This window comes from Bombus pascuorum, chromosome 6 (assembly GCF_905332965.1).
Source record: "Bombus pascuorum chromosome 6, iyBomPasc1.1, whole genome shotgun sequence".
NCBI lineage: Eukaryota > Metazoa > Arthropoda > Insecta > Hymenoptera > Apidae > Bombus > Bombus pascuorum.
Genome location: NC_083493.1, coordinates 15,527,518 through 15,540,952, shown reverse-complemented (window position 1 = coordinate 15,540,952; position 13,435 = coordinate 15,527,518). Strand labels below are relative to the sequence as shown.

Sequence of the window (13,435 nt, the reverse complement as noted above, 5' to 3'; positions counted from 1 at the left end):
TGTTTTTGAGCGCTGTAGGCAATAGTTATCTTGCAAACGGCGATTCACGATCGTTACATTGTTCTTTTCTTAATTTTCTAGTTCTAAAAGGTGCAAATTCACGCTCGCCAAAAATTACGCAACAGCGATACGTTTCGTAGGAAATTGGCATTCACATGCGAAACCAGCAAAGTTATCATGTATTTTACACGCAGAGAATATTTGCGTGAAATATTAACGTGGGTGCTTTATGGAAGCGTGGCTTCCGTTTCCGGCACAAACCACCCTGTCCACCGGCAATACGATATTCCCTCAGGTGGTGAAAATGCAGGAAACCCGATCCTTATTTCAGGATCGACTCTCTTCTGGACAACCTGTTGGCTACGCTGAAACGACATCGGGTGTGTGCTGTCGACGAGAAATTCAATAAGCCGGCTCGCGTGCCCTTTTCAGAGACGAACGAAATTTGTGTCGATCATGCGAGAGGAAAAAAATAATTAACCGATGACGGTGTTCGGTTACGCCGATTCCTATGCTCTTTTTCCTTCCTTAATTGACTCGCAAACTCGTTAATTGCAGGCGAACGATGTTCGCGCGACAACGAGAACGATTAGTCGAACGAACAAACGAATCGACTGCATTACTCGTTAGGGCTCGTTATGGTTCCGATTCGCGTTCTTCACGCCATAACGCTCCGTTAACTGTGAGCTTCTACCTAACAAGGAGCGTGAATTTCCAACGCGGCGATACGAGAAAAGTTAAGCGATTGTTACGAACAAAAGAGTTTCTCGAAATTCATAAAAGTCCTGCCATTCAAACGGAACGAGACGTGTTATTACGAGCATCGTCGCTCCACCATCGTACTAGGTCGTTAATTAGAAAGCTAGAATTAATTTCACGTTTTGTTTACGCCAAAATGGCCTGAATGTTTCTGTACAGTTACTCACTATTATTCTCCGATGAATTCCCGTAAGGAGAAAGCTCGTGACAAAGAAGTTGCTGCTGGCGAGGAGAGACCGGCGATCGTACTGTATGCATGGTTGGCCAACGAAACCAAGATCGGGACAGGAAGGTGGCGAAAAAAGTAAGTAAGCCGGCCAGGAAAAACAGGCGCACCGGTAATCGGAAGACAAACGATTGTTGATTTACTCGGTCGACTTGGAAATACTGTTTACCAGCTGCCCGGTGAAAGAACGGGAAGGAGACCTGGAATGGTAATGGTAATGGTAATGGTAATGGTACCGGTGCAGATCGTCGGGAACGCGGATTATACGAGCGTTCGTTTCTTGCCCCGTACCCTCGTCGTCGTCCCCATCGAGTTCTTCGCCGCTCGTGTACAGTTAAGGAGACACTGGGATGAAATTCAGCCCGCCCGTTGTCCTACGGTCATTGACATTTTCTCTCTCGAAACATCATCCCCATCTGCGATTATCGAAATTCAATTTTATCGATACAACTCGTTCACCTAGTTTCGCACGTTGTCAAATAATAATGTCATAATGTATTTCTATACGCAATATTACCTTTTCTCACGTATGAATCGAACCAAAACATATAATTCGAAATTTCAACAATTCCGTTAGATTTGATTCGCGAGAACGATATTCCGACGCGTTCTCGAAACGGACATTTTAATTTCGATAGTTACATTCGCGACAGTTTGGCGCCACTTTTTCCAGTGTAATGGCGTCACGTCGGCAGGATGATGTATAAATCAAATATCCAATCGGGAACGACAAACACCGATCGTAACTGTGCAAACAACAAACGCGTATCGAATGATTAAACGGTTGAGTGATTTTAAGTATTTTGCGAATTATTCCATCGGTTTGATTCTCCAAGTGAATCGCCTTCCAAGGAAAAATATTTCGGCTGTTGTACTTTCGATGCGCGTAACCCAATTTACCGATTACGATTGCGCGTAGTGTGCCATGAAGATCACCCACGTTTGATCCTCGTTGTTGTCTAACGAACAACCACACGCATCGAAACTGTTCGAATTTGACCGAGAGCGGGGCATTCGTAAAGCGAGGGGGACAAAACGCGACACGAACGGGACGAAATTTCGTTTTCGTGCGTTTCGGTCGGCTTCTACGCGTGGCGCTGCGATCACTACGGTCGACGTTCTGGGTAGTCGCGAGCGCGAGTTCAGACCGGTAAGACGTATCTGTTGTCGTCTCGTGTTCGTGATACACGTCAAACGCGCGCCTCGGCGCGAAAACGAGGGTGTCGCTTTAACGTCGCTCGTGCTGATAAAAGTGTTTTTACGGGAGTGTTAGTGTGACCATCTTACTACGGTCGAGTACAGTGTTGACGAACTTGATCGATTTGTGAAGAAGAACTCTACGTTCAAGAGGGAAGTTGAACAGACGAATTTCACCGAAACGTCACTTCTTCGCCGGTGGTGAGTACATCTGACCTTTTCTTTAGTTTGGTTCGCGACATTCAAACGCAGTACGCGAACAGGAACGGTGTCGTCATCGCGTTCGATTCGATCAATGAATCGTTCCACGGTTCTCTAATTTAAAAAGACGACCGCGCGTCGATAACGTAGAGTTTCCTGCATTTTCGGACGTCCGTCACGATGTACGTTCGGTGACGTTGTTCGCGTGGTGTGACTGTTTTGCTAACTGTTTTTTACCGGCATACCCCGAACAAGTTCTTTTTCTAACCGACAATCGTAAATATTTCACTGTGCTATGCTGTGAGAAGTTAGTGTAGCCGTCAATCGATTTGAAGTAAGCCGAATGTTTGCGATTAACGCGTCACAGGTCGACCTTCTGTGTTTTGTTTCGTACTTTTGTTTCCATGGAATTGAACGTTCGTCGATTAATTAACCGGATAATATAAAATATACGATAGAAGGAAAAAGTATATGGTATTGAAATACGTAGCAAACTAATAATATTATTAACAGCTGATGCGTTAATATCACTTTCGCTTATCGAATGGTGTTTTGAAGGATGGCCATTGATCCGAACTATCGACTGCACCAAAATGGAAGCTCTCGAAGCTTTGAATTTTGCGATTATATATCGAACGCGTACGTCGTAATTATTCTATAGAAACGTACAAATACACAGAACAATCATGTACACGATAAGTTATAAATAATACCGTAATAATTATAACCATATTTTCATACGAAATTTGTACGTTAATTTACACGCAAATTTATATAAATTTACGACGAACGATTTTGCGAAATTCGTTCTGTTGATTATTGTTTCGTTTCGTCAACACGCGGCAAATTGCGTCTTGGAATCCACGCTTTTTCGGCCAAGGGTAGACACGATTGCCGGTAAACAAATAGTTTTTGCTATCCTGTGACGAGCCTCTGTGTAACTCAAATAGAGCATGCTTTTCTTGAGGTATGTTGGCACGTGTAACGTTTTCCCTGGACGTGTCCGACAACAGGTTTTCGCGCACATAAGTGTTTACCTTGCTTATGTAACGCGTCGAAGGCTGATCGCGTCGCGTTCCATCCAAAGGGACATTCGCTCTCGACCATGTTTCGACAGTGACGCTACTTTTCTCATTTTTCTCATCCATTTTTCTTCATCCACTTTGATTTCTGATTATTTAAAACCAAATTAACCCTCGAAAACGATCAATTTTAACTCGTTTAGGCTCTCATATTTATTCTAATGGAAGGGTACGTTAACGCATTATTATTTTATCAAACACTATGAAGGATTTTATTTTTTATGTAAATTTAAGGCATATTGCGCGAAATATGGTATGTTATACATCAGTCGATTCTATTTGACGCGTACATTATGAAAATAGCAAAATCACTGCGTTTAAAAGGTTTAAGAAATTCGTGCTTTGATCGAACATTTTTAGAATAATCTATATTATAGCAGAATTTTATATGAATTTATCGACCCTATGAAAGGTCGATCAATCAGTTTTCGTAATGAAATATTTCGACGATAATAAACTTTTGTAGAATAAATTCAATTTAATTGCCAGTAGACAGCGAATGTTTATACAAATATATACTCGCGTGAAAACGATTACAGAAATAGAAGCTACGCAGGGGTTTGTCAGCCATTAAATATTGTAACAAGTATTACTTTACCTCCGATATTTTATCTACTTTTGCAGATTGCATTTGTTGTGCGCACATCCGTACCTTTGGATTTTTCATAAATGCGTAAACATCCGCGGTTGAATTATCGCGTAGAAGCAGAGAGTCGTTCGCCTCTTCGCTTTATCGCTATAAAAAATAAAATATTCCACGTGGCTGACAAAAATAACCCAACTGTCGCTGTGGTCTCGAGTTGTATCGAAATTGCAAAAGGAATCGAATTATACCGGCACATCGAATTGTATCGCGGAATCGCGCTCGTCTCGGAGGAATCTCACGCGATTCAACACGCGTTACTACACCCACGCTAATCGTGGAACAGTCGAGAGTCGTGAAACACGCGCAGGTTCGCCGACTCGAGGTAAAGTCATGCGCCTAACGTGGTGTCGTGTCTATTTAGAATTTCAGCGAGATCCGTTGTTGAATTCCGGCACGAGCGGCTGTATTTCACCGAGGGAAAAGGGAGACGTGTACGGGCGCGGGTTTCCCTCGTGCGATCTCGTTAGTATCTCGATGAAATATACAGGTGCAGAGTAATGCCGCGCGCGTTTTTCCCTTCGCCGCGTCGACCAGATAACAGAGATCTCGCGCCGCTTGGCTGTTTATGCCTCCACGATGGAGGTCGCGCGTTCTCCACGATTAGACGGCCCTCTCGCTAGATTCCAGCTTGACGGAAGAGACGCTGTAAGGCCCCGCGCAGTGCCTTCCTTAGCTAAAATACCTTGTCTATCGTTCCGAAACACCCGAGAGAACAGAAATTCTATTCTTTTTCTCTTCTCTGTTCCTCTACTTTTATTTTCTTCATCTTCGGTTCTCTTTAAAATACGTAGTCGTTATTTCGGATTTAGAATTCAAAAATTCTTAGGATGCAGCTGTTATCTTCATTTACGACTTGTCCGGAAATAATTTGCCGATTGACAAATTGTCTAGGCGGAATGGAAGATGTCTTCGATCTTGCCCAAACGCGGTAATTGAGTAACTCACAGTTATTCAGTATCAATGAAATAATAGGAAATATCTGATTACGATTGAAGACAGAATCTCGGATGATATTTTAGCATATCGGTACAAGTTAAGTGCAAACTTTGGAGATATTTGATACGATCGACCGAATGGAACAAAACGCTACAAGAAATTTGCTCGTCTACACTGCAGTGTCGAGTCGAAAGGACGAACCTGCATCTTCGCGTAAATCGAGTCATTATTGCCACCGTGTAACTCAGAAATAATTTATCTATACGTGAAATCGATGCCTGGTTGTTAAATATTAAAAGTCATTTTTCTCAAAATCACCTTTGGTCAGGTTTACGCCTGTTTGATATTAACACGACAGTACATCGGAGATAACGTTGCATCGCGCCTCTCTTCTCTCTTTCGCTTCCTGTTTGTCTATTTGTCTGACACTTGACCTCCACACGACGATTACCGTCACGTATATCAAGTACACATATTTTCGAAATCGCGTGAGGCATTTGCACGTGAGTCTGCGAATTTTTGGATCGTCGCGCCGGCCGGAAAGCTTGAGAGGATGACGCGGCAGGAATATTTCGCCTTGGAAGCAAGGTTCGCGTACACCGGCATCGATCTCGGGGCTGCACGCGTTTATCGCGGCTAATAAGCGCGATCCGAGCAAAAAGCAGCGAAATATCGTTGACGTTGGATACAGAAGCTCCTCGCGATTCAATCGACTTCCGCTGGCAGTTCTCGCGACCACGAGTCTCGCGTAACGAGCCAGCCTTTCGCACGTTTCACGCGCTGCGGATGGACGCGCTCGTAACGTTGGTAATCCGTGATGTAACTCGCGGCTCTCTCACTACCGACGACCACGAACAGCTGACTGCATCGTAGAAAATTGGCAAGAATGAGTCGCCCGATCGAATACGCTTATATTCGTTTAGAGTCGAGAGTCATTTGGCGCACGCGATCCCTCGGACTTTGTCGCGGCTAATTGGCGGCTTCGAAAAATGCGTCGCCCCCGTTGAGGACGATTCACGCGATCGCGTGAATGATTTTTTTTTTCCCCCGTTTGCAAGGACTCGAGCATTCGTCCGTTACCGTGGCGCGTGCTTCGCAAAAATGGAACAATAGGACGCAATTTAGATAAACGGCTCGTTTCAAAGCCGCTATCACCGACGCGATCGTTCGCAGTTCGCGGTTCGTCGTAGTTGCGAGCTCAAAACCTCTTTCTCTCTCTTTCTCTCATTCTCTGTTCTCCGGGCGATTTCGCAAATTACCTCGAAGGTTCGTACCTCGCGCTATACGTTCCGAAGAGGCGCGTCCTATGTCATAATCCAGATACACAGCGAGATAATGCGACGAAGCGATGCCGGTATTTGTACAAATGAATAACACGTCGCTGCGTGTACGCTAGGATGATTTATCGTGCTCGCGGGCCAAGTATGCTTGTACCGTACCGCCTTATCTGCGGCAATTATGCCCATTGAGAGCGTCGAAGGCAATACGCGATAAAGGTGTACGTAAGCTTTTGTTTCTTCGATTCCGTGGCTCGTTGACTGGTCAGACCAGTCGATTTCTCGTCAAGCAGTGGAGGGGTTCTCGGCTGGATGGTAAAACGTGGAACGATCGCGATGAATTATGGAGCGAGTGGTCGGTCGCGATATGCGTTTTTCCAATTGCACTGTTCCTGGATCGAAGGCTGGCCCGACTCGTTCCTCCAGCGGTTCATATCAATTGCGTCAAAACAGGTGTTGCCTCTTGGAACGTGATGAAAAAAGATGCGAACTACGCGCCTACGGCGATCCAATCGATTCTACGCGCACGTAGCACGTCGTCCGTTCTCGCTACCGTCGCTTATCACCCTGAATAGCTAAAAATAAGCGCGTTCGTTTCTCTTCCGGTCTCGATTATCGAGTGTCTCGAACAGCAGCTCCACAGTCTTTCGAACAGCTCGAGCGTTTTCGTTCGATCGCGAAACCGACTCTCCACTGGTAAGAGAAAATTTATCGAACATCTTCGACCAGCAAAATGACCGGCATCCGTGCCAGCTGTGTTACGTAACGCCATCGCAGTGCTTTTTGTCCACGGTAAAGCCATTGACAGTATTTTTGGGGAGAAGAAACGATTTTCAACGCTTCTTTGCATCAACGACAACGCTCCGACGTACATTTTCGACGAAGAAAAGAGTTCTTTGACACCGTCTCGCCCCATTCGCGTTCGGTACACTGCACCCTAGGTCCGTTGCAAGGGTTTGTCTCGGAGCGTTTGCATACATCTTTCGCTCGTTGTCCTGCGGAATTGGTCGTAAACAATAAGGCGACACGCGACAAAGGATAGTTGTGAATAGCAGCGAGTTTCGCCCGGTGAACCCCTGCCGTTTTTAAAATTAATCGACTCCGTTTCGCCGATGCGCGCAGGGTCCCGTCGCGAACTTCTGCCTACAATTTCCTCCGTCTACGATGTAAAATATAGCCGATCGGTATTTCCAATAGCTATCGAGGTGTAAATAAATATTTGAACACATTCGCATTATCGCGAATAGATAGCATATACTTGAATTGGATTTCTTCGATCTAATTTTGGCTTCCGATCTTATCTGACGCAATCGCGTACAATTACTTGAGTTTACAACTGAGCATATATCTACCGATACTGTTGCGAACAAGTTTCTCGGAACGAAAAACATGTAATCGATTCGAAGGAAAAACGCAGCGGAGGAATAAAATATATCGTGGCAGAAGATCGCGTCATCGGGCGCGCTATGAGCTTTCATATTCCGGCATAATCCTAGATGAATTATCTCGCGAGAAGCTCGCAGCACAAAGGATCGGGAAATGAAAGAGGAAGGTTGGATAAGGGATGAGAGGAGATGACGAGTGTAAAGTTGAGAGAAACGCGGCGAAAGTTCCGGTGTACGAAGGAAACGAAAGACGGAGGCAGGCAGAGGGTGGAAAATGCTGGGTGGAACGACGTCGGTGGCGTCGCTGGCAGTAGCGGCGCCTATATTGATTTTGGGCCGAGGACGGGGTAGTTGGAGGGGAAGGGCCACGTCGATGGTGGTTACGACGTTGCAACGCGTCGCGCCGAGCCGAACCGAGCCGGGACCCGAGAGGAATGCGCGCCGATTTTTCCTTTACGCGAATGGATTTCGACATTTTTTCCAACGTATTTTACCCCCTACAGCGTCTACAACGGTAAAACCATTTCACGGAAATGAAAAAGAGTTTTACTCGACGTTTCGCGTGGCACGACCACGGCCGTTTTAACTTGCGCCGGTTTAATATCGGAAGAAAACAGCTGCGTTGACCTTATTTCTCTATTTGAACTACCGAATCTTTCATATCGCGCTCCATACCTCGGCGACGCGATGTCCCGCGGTGGATTAAATTTCAAATTCCAGCCAACTTTCATAAAAAAAATATTTCCTCTTTTTATACTCATTTTAATACTCCTACATTGCGCGTCAAAATGTTTTCCCGTAAGAAATATCGTTTCTTTTAATGAAACGTACATAAGTGTTCGGGCACCTGGTGCAACTTAATGAAAAGATTTAGTATTTCTATTACCTTACCCTTCTATGGTTATATTAAGTCGAGCAGTAAGTTGGTTCGTTTATCGACGTTACGTCTTGCTGAATATTAGTTGCAGTCTGTAATACATGACGAGCAACGTGGATAAATATCGTTTATAATCGTGTCGTTTAGCGACATTAACGAAGGAAAGACGAACGTTATAAGAGTTCGGCAAAGAAATCGACTTCTTTCAAAGCGGTATAGATGGAAATTGGTACGAATTCTCGTCGTATCTTTCGTTAGATTTTTAAATCTTCGAAATAGAAAATAATTGCGGCCAAGTTAGCTCGCATAGTATAAAACATAACCGCAAAACGCTACTAACACTCGATAGATAACATTTACACGACTACTTGAGGAAGAATTTAGTTCTGTTATTTTTCAGATAAACTACCTATCTATCGACGATCGCCTTTATCTCGTCGTTAGGTTAGAATACTTTTTGCGCTCGTTCGATCGCTCTATACGTACATATAACGGTGGAAAGCGAAGTTAATGAACTTTCCATTCGCGGGAAAGATAATAACGGGCACGAACGACGTTAAGCCAATATTCTCTGGTCTGGATCGATTGGCTTTCGGTATCACTCGGACAAACACTCGGCTTAAATCGATCTGGAAGCCCCGCGCGTTCGCGAAAGAGTCGGAAGTCGATAGCGACGAACCCCGCGGAAGCCTATTGCATTCGATAGACGATCCTCGAAGCCGCAGATGCTATCTCTTATTCACCGATGTTCGTCCGGTGAAAGCATCTTGTCGCGTCCCATTCGACGCATAATTGCCATTGTTGCTTCTTGCCGTGCATTTATCGTCTCGAAACACGCGGCGCATCGTGTTCCATTCCTTTTCCTCTCTTTCGTTCTTTCCATCCGATATGATATTCCGAGTCGTAAACGATCAGGCGCGCCTCATCCGTCCCACGTTTCCTTGTTTCGTCGAATCGCTTCGATCTTGATCTCGTATCGCCAGTCATCCTCTGATTTATTTTTATTTCCACGCGTTTTACGTACCCTTTGCGTCGCATCTAGCGAAAGCTAGGAAGATCCGTTCGATACGGTAACGTCGCTTTCGCTCGATCTCGCTTTTTAAATTCCACCCTTTCCTCGGTCACGTGCCATCGATAGCACGTAAACAAGACAGTGGAGACTCGTACGTTCGATGGGACAACTCGGGAAAGAGAATCGGCTGATCGTAATTGTTGTCTCGATCATCGACGATAATTTTTCTCAGCTGGCGAAGCCGGCGTAGTTGGCCAAATTACACTTTGCTCTCCTCTTCTCTCCAACGTTGGGACGAACGTCGTCTCCGTGGGGTCGTTGCACGATTTCGGAGGATAATTTACGATGCCCCGGCGTTTCAGTCGCGACGGGGCCGGCATAAACAACCTTGCGTCTCCCTTCTCTTTTTCCTCCCTTTTCTTTCCTCCCTTTCTATTTTCCGTACGCTTCACGGCCACCCTCTATCCCACGAGAACGCATTGGAAAGGGAAGAAAAGAGATCAATACCAAAGAACGGCGCGTTTTCGTTTGTTTTTCCTTTTTCTTTCGCGATCATTCGAAAACAATCTTCCTTTAAACAAGCACGTTCTCCGTTTCTCTCTCTCTCTCTCTCTCTTTGTACACCGTTCTCAGGAAGAGACGCTTTCAGAGCCGAGAACTGGCGCCAGAGCGATGCCACTTGCCCTCCGGTAAGTTCCATCGGATATCGCAACTTTCCGGATCGGTCAAACACGCGAGAAACTTTTAATTCGAAATTTCGCGCAACGCTTCTCCACCGTGTTTTTCCAGCGTGGCGCGAAACATCAATTTTTCTCTTCTACTTTCCCCTCTTCGTTCACTCTCCCTGAGAGATTTTTTTTTTAACTCTCGATGCTCGAGTTCTTTGACACCCCCACTCGGCTCGCGCCACGTTTTTCCTTCCACCCTATATACCACGAATCCCTCTTCACGGGTGCTCGATGATGCGTACGATGCACACGACCAGTCCCAACGGAGCTTTACATTCGACTTTTTATAGCGGAAAACCCCGTATAAACCGACGACCGTTCTTCGGTTAAATGGTAGCTTTGATCGAGAGGGTCGAAATTCGCCGCTGCCTTCCGATAATATTAGCTGAGCTTCTCTTGGGAGAAATATTACGAGAAATGTGACAAAATGGAGTAGGTGAGAAGATTCGACCCTAATCTGGTATTCCAGTCGTTGTTCCGATCGCACCGGAATAAAGATGATATATTTTTTCACGCCCCTCTTTTTTCTTCCGCGTTGGTCAAATCGACGTGCTGTTCAACGCCAGAGTCGTTTCGTCGATTCGTGGAGGGTTGCAACTACGAATGGAGGCGTTGAAGGGGAACCGGACCAGCCTCTTCCATCTTTTTTACGGAATAATCGAACAGCTATCGCGAACTAAAAGCATCGACAGATTTCCTTTATCTTTTGCCGCCTATCATGAATATTAAAATATTTAGATTTATTTCAAATATTCTATCTTTTTTAATCTTGTTTTACCGCAGCGTCCAACTTTTGTCTTTTCTATTTTCTTAATAGGTGAAACAAGATTGTGCTTAACTTCCGTTTCTTTGGTTCAGCAAAGATACGAATTTGCATACACATCCAGAGCGATCTCATTCGCCGGGTGCTTTATCTGAAATTGCTCCACTTCTTCGTCTCTGTTTCCACGTATCATCTCTGTTATATCTTACAAAAAGTATATGAAACTCATAGCCACTAATGTTCCTCCGTTTTACGACATCCGATACATCTTTACGAGATCCTAAAAATGCAAATGTCTTTAAAATAAATTTCGTTGAACATTCAACCACGATGAAATAACAGCCGATCGCGTTCCTGTCGCAGAAGTCGAGTCGAATGGCGGTCAATTTCTTGGCTCGCGAAGTGGTGAAGTGGGGACAGCTGGTACACGCAGACGCCGGCACGATGGCACGTTAAATACTGTGCATCGGTGGTTAGGATACGACAAGAGGCTCGTCTATTCGCTGTTTAAGTTAACGAACAAAGGAGAAGAGGAGAGAACCGTCAAGGTCCCGGAGGGATCCAAGTCACCGTTGCCCGAAGACCTCTGACCGATCGTGTTTCCATTCTTTTTAGATTTTGCCAACCCTCGATCGAGGGGAACAGTCGACCAGAGGACTCGCCGTTTTATCCATTGTGCCCTGACACGGAGAACGTTGGTACCACGGGCAGCAACCAGCATCCCGAACGCGTCTCTCTGTCCGATAATTACGTTTCTCCCAGCCTTTGTTGCTTTCGTTGCGAGTTAACCCTTGGACGAGAGGCAGGAAGAAACGATTATGCTCTTATTAGATTTCTCTTATCCGGCTTTTCTCGTCGTCGCGGCCGTTGTGTAGTAACCCGGTGTACGTAAAGAAAATGAAAAAGTTGGATACAAGGTATGCAAGAAGGAGGCGAATGAAAGTCGCGCTCTTGGCAAGTAATGGAACGAGCTCTAGCGGAGGGCGCGCGACTCGACCGACACCCAGTATACACGACACAGTAGGTATTTTATAAACGACCGACTCGCGTAACAAGTTGTCCGTAAGCTATAATAAAAATGTAAGACCGATACGGAAGCGTTGCATCGAGAATTACGTCGATACCGCGATGTCAATGCACCCGGGCGGCACTCGGCCGTTCGAACCGTAGAAAAAGCCGAACGAACCGGAGTCTGAGTAATGTCGTACGTCCATTGGTCCAAGCACGTTGTGGCCGTTTCGGATGCGCCTTGGTCCCCGGTGCGTACGCACATTGCACCGGCCCACAGCAGTACAAAAACCCCGTGCAGGACAATAACCCTGAATAAATCACTGCCCCCGATGGCCATTCGGCCGCACGGTTCCTCTCTCGATTTTATACCGCTGCGTTGCCTAAACAAGATTAACACGAGTACCGAAGACCCTGGAACAATTGGCAATGGCACGCCGACTAACCGCGTTGTCGAAAATTCGTATAATTTTTCATACGTCGAAAATTTATTTAGAATAGAGCGTGTAATTGACTGAAATCCTGTTTCGTGGTTTTACGTACATTTTTGCCGCTATATCGCCAGAACGTTTATTTCGCGTACGCAGCAATTGAAATCTTTAAAGGAGAAAAGAATGTTTTTGGTAGCCTCCTGTTTGTAAATCGTTTTTACGTAAAGAAATTGCCAAGTGAGCGGAGAAATATGGGCGACGAGATAGAATATGGATAGAATCTGTCTCGTGTAATTTTTTTAAGGTTTTCTACCCCTTTGAAGTTTCACGTTTGCTCCAATAAATGCATCGAATAGGTTTACCAATATAAAACTTGTGATCCGCGATATGTTCCTCCTTTGCTTCATACGTTCCACAACGTTTTCCAGCGGAAGCCCGATCTTCAGAAGCTGGGAACATCGCCAAGTCGATCGAGCTATTTTATTTACACGCGTCGCGAACATCGGTTTGTTTGAATAACTCGAGATACCTTTTTTCTCCTCTATTCTTCTACGTTATATCCGACGAATAACAAAGTTTTCGTAAACCGCGTAAACCTTAGTTGCCGTAAGAATTTTTCGCCATTTTCGCGCAACAATTACGACCGACGAGCGAGTAGATCGGAGAAATTCGAGCCGTTTAAATGCAAATTTCACGTGGAGAGTCAGGCGGAGAGACTTCTGCGACGTCGACGAAGTTGCCGTCCCTTTATGGAGCTGATTTCGCGAGCGGATCCGATACAAACTGCGCTTTAGAGCGCGTTAAACCGCAGTTAAATCCGAGCTCTCGGAGTTGTCCGAGCTCACCGTCTCGCGACATAAATCTTCGACCCTGGCGTAACAGCGTCCACGCACGACTCTCTATGTGG

At 45.4% G+C, this 13,435-nt stretch overlaps 1 protein-coding gene across 5 annotated transcripts in view; it reads left to right on the top strand.

The window, feature by feature from the left end:
• The first annotated feature begins 2,101 nt into the window (after positions 1-2,101).
• Positions 2,102-13,435, top strand: part of LOC132908059 (SH3 and multiple ankyrin repeat domains protein 2) — a 178,785-nt gene continuing 167,451 nt past the window's right edge. For 2 of the 5 annotated variants that reach the window (XM_060961635.1, XM_060961630.1), the window contains exon 1: positions 2,103-2,383. The gene's annotated coding sequence lies outside the window, so the exon portion shown is untranslated. Of the gene's footprint in view, positions 2,384-13,435 lie in introns of all 5 variants that reach the window. The other 3 variants (XM_060961634.1, XM_060961632.1, XM_060961631.1) reach the window with 2 other exon arrangements.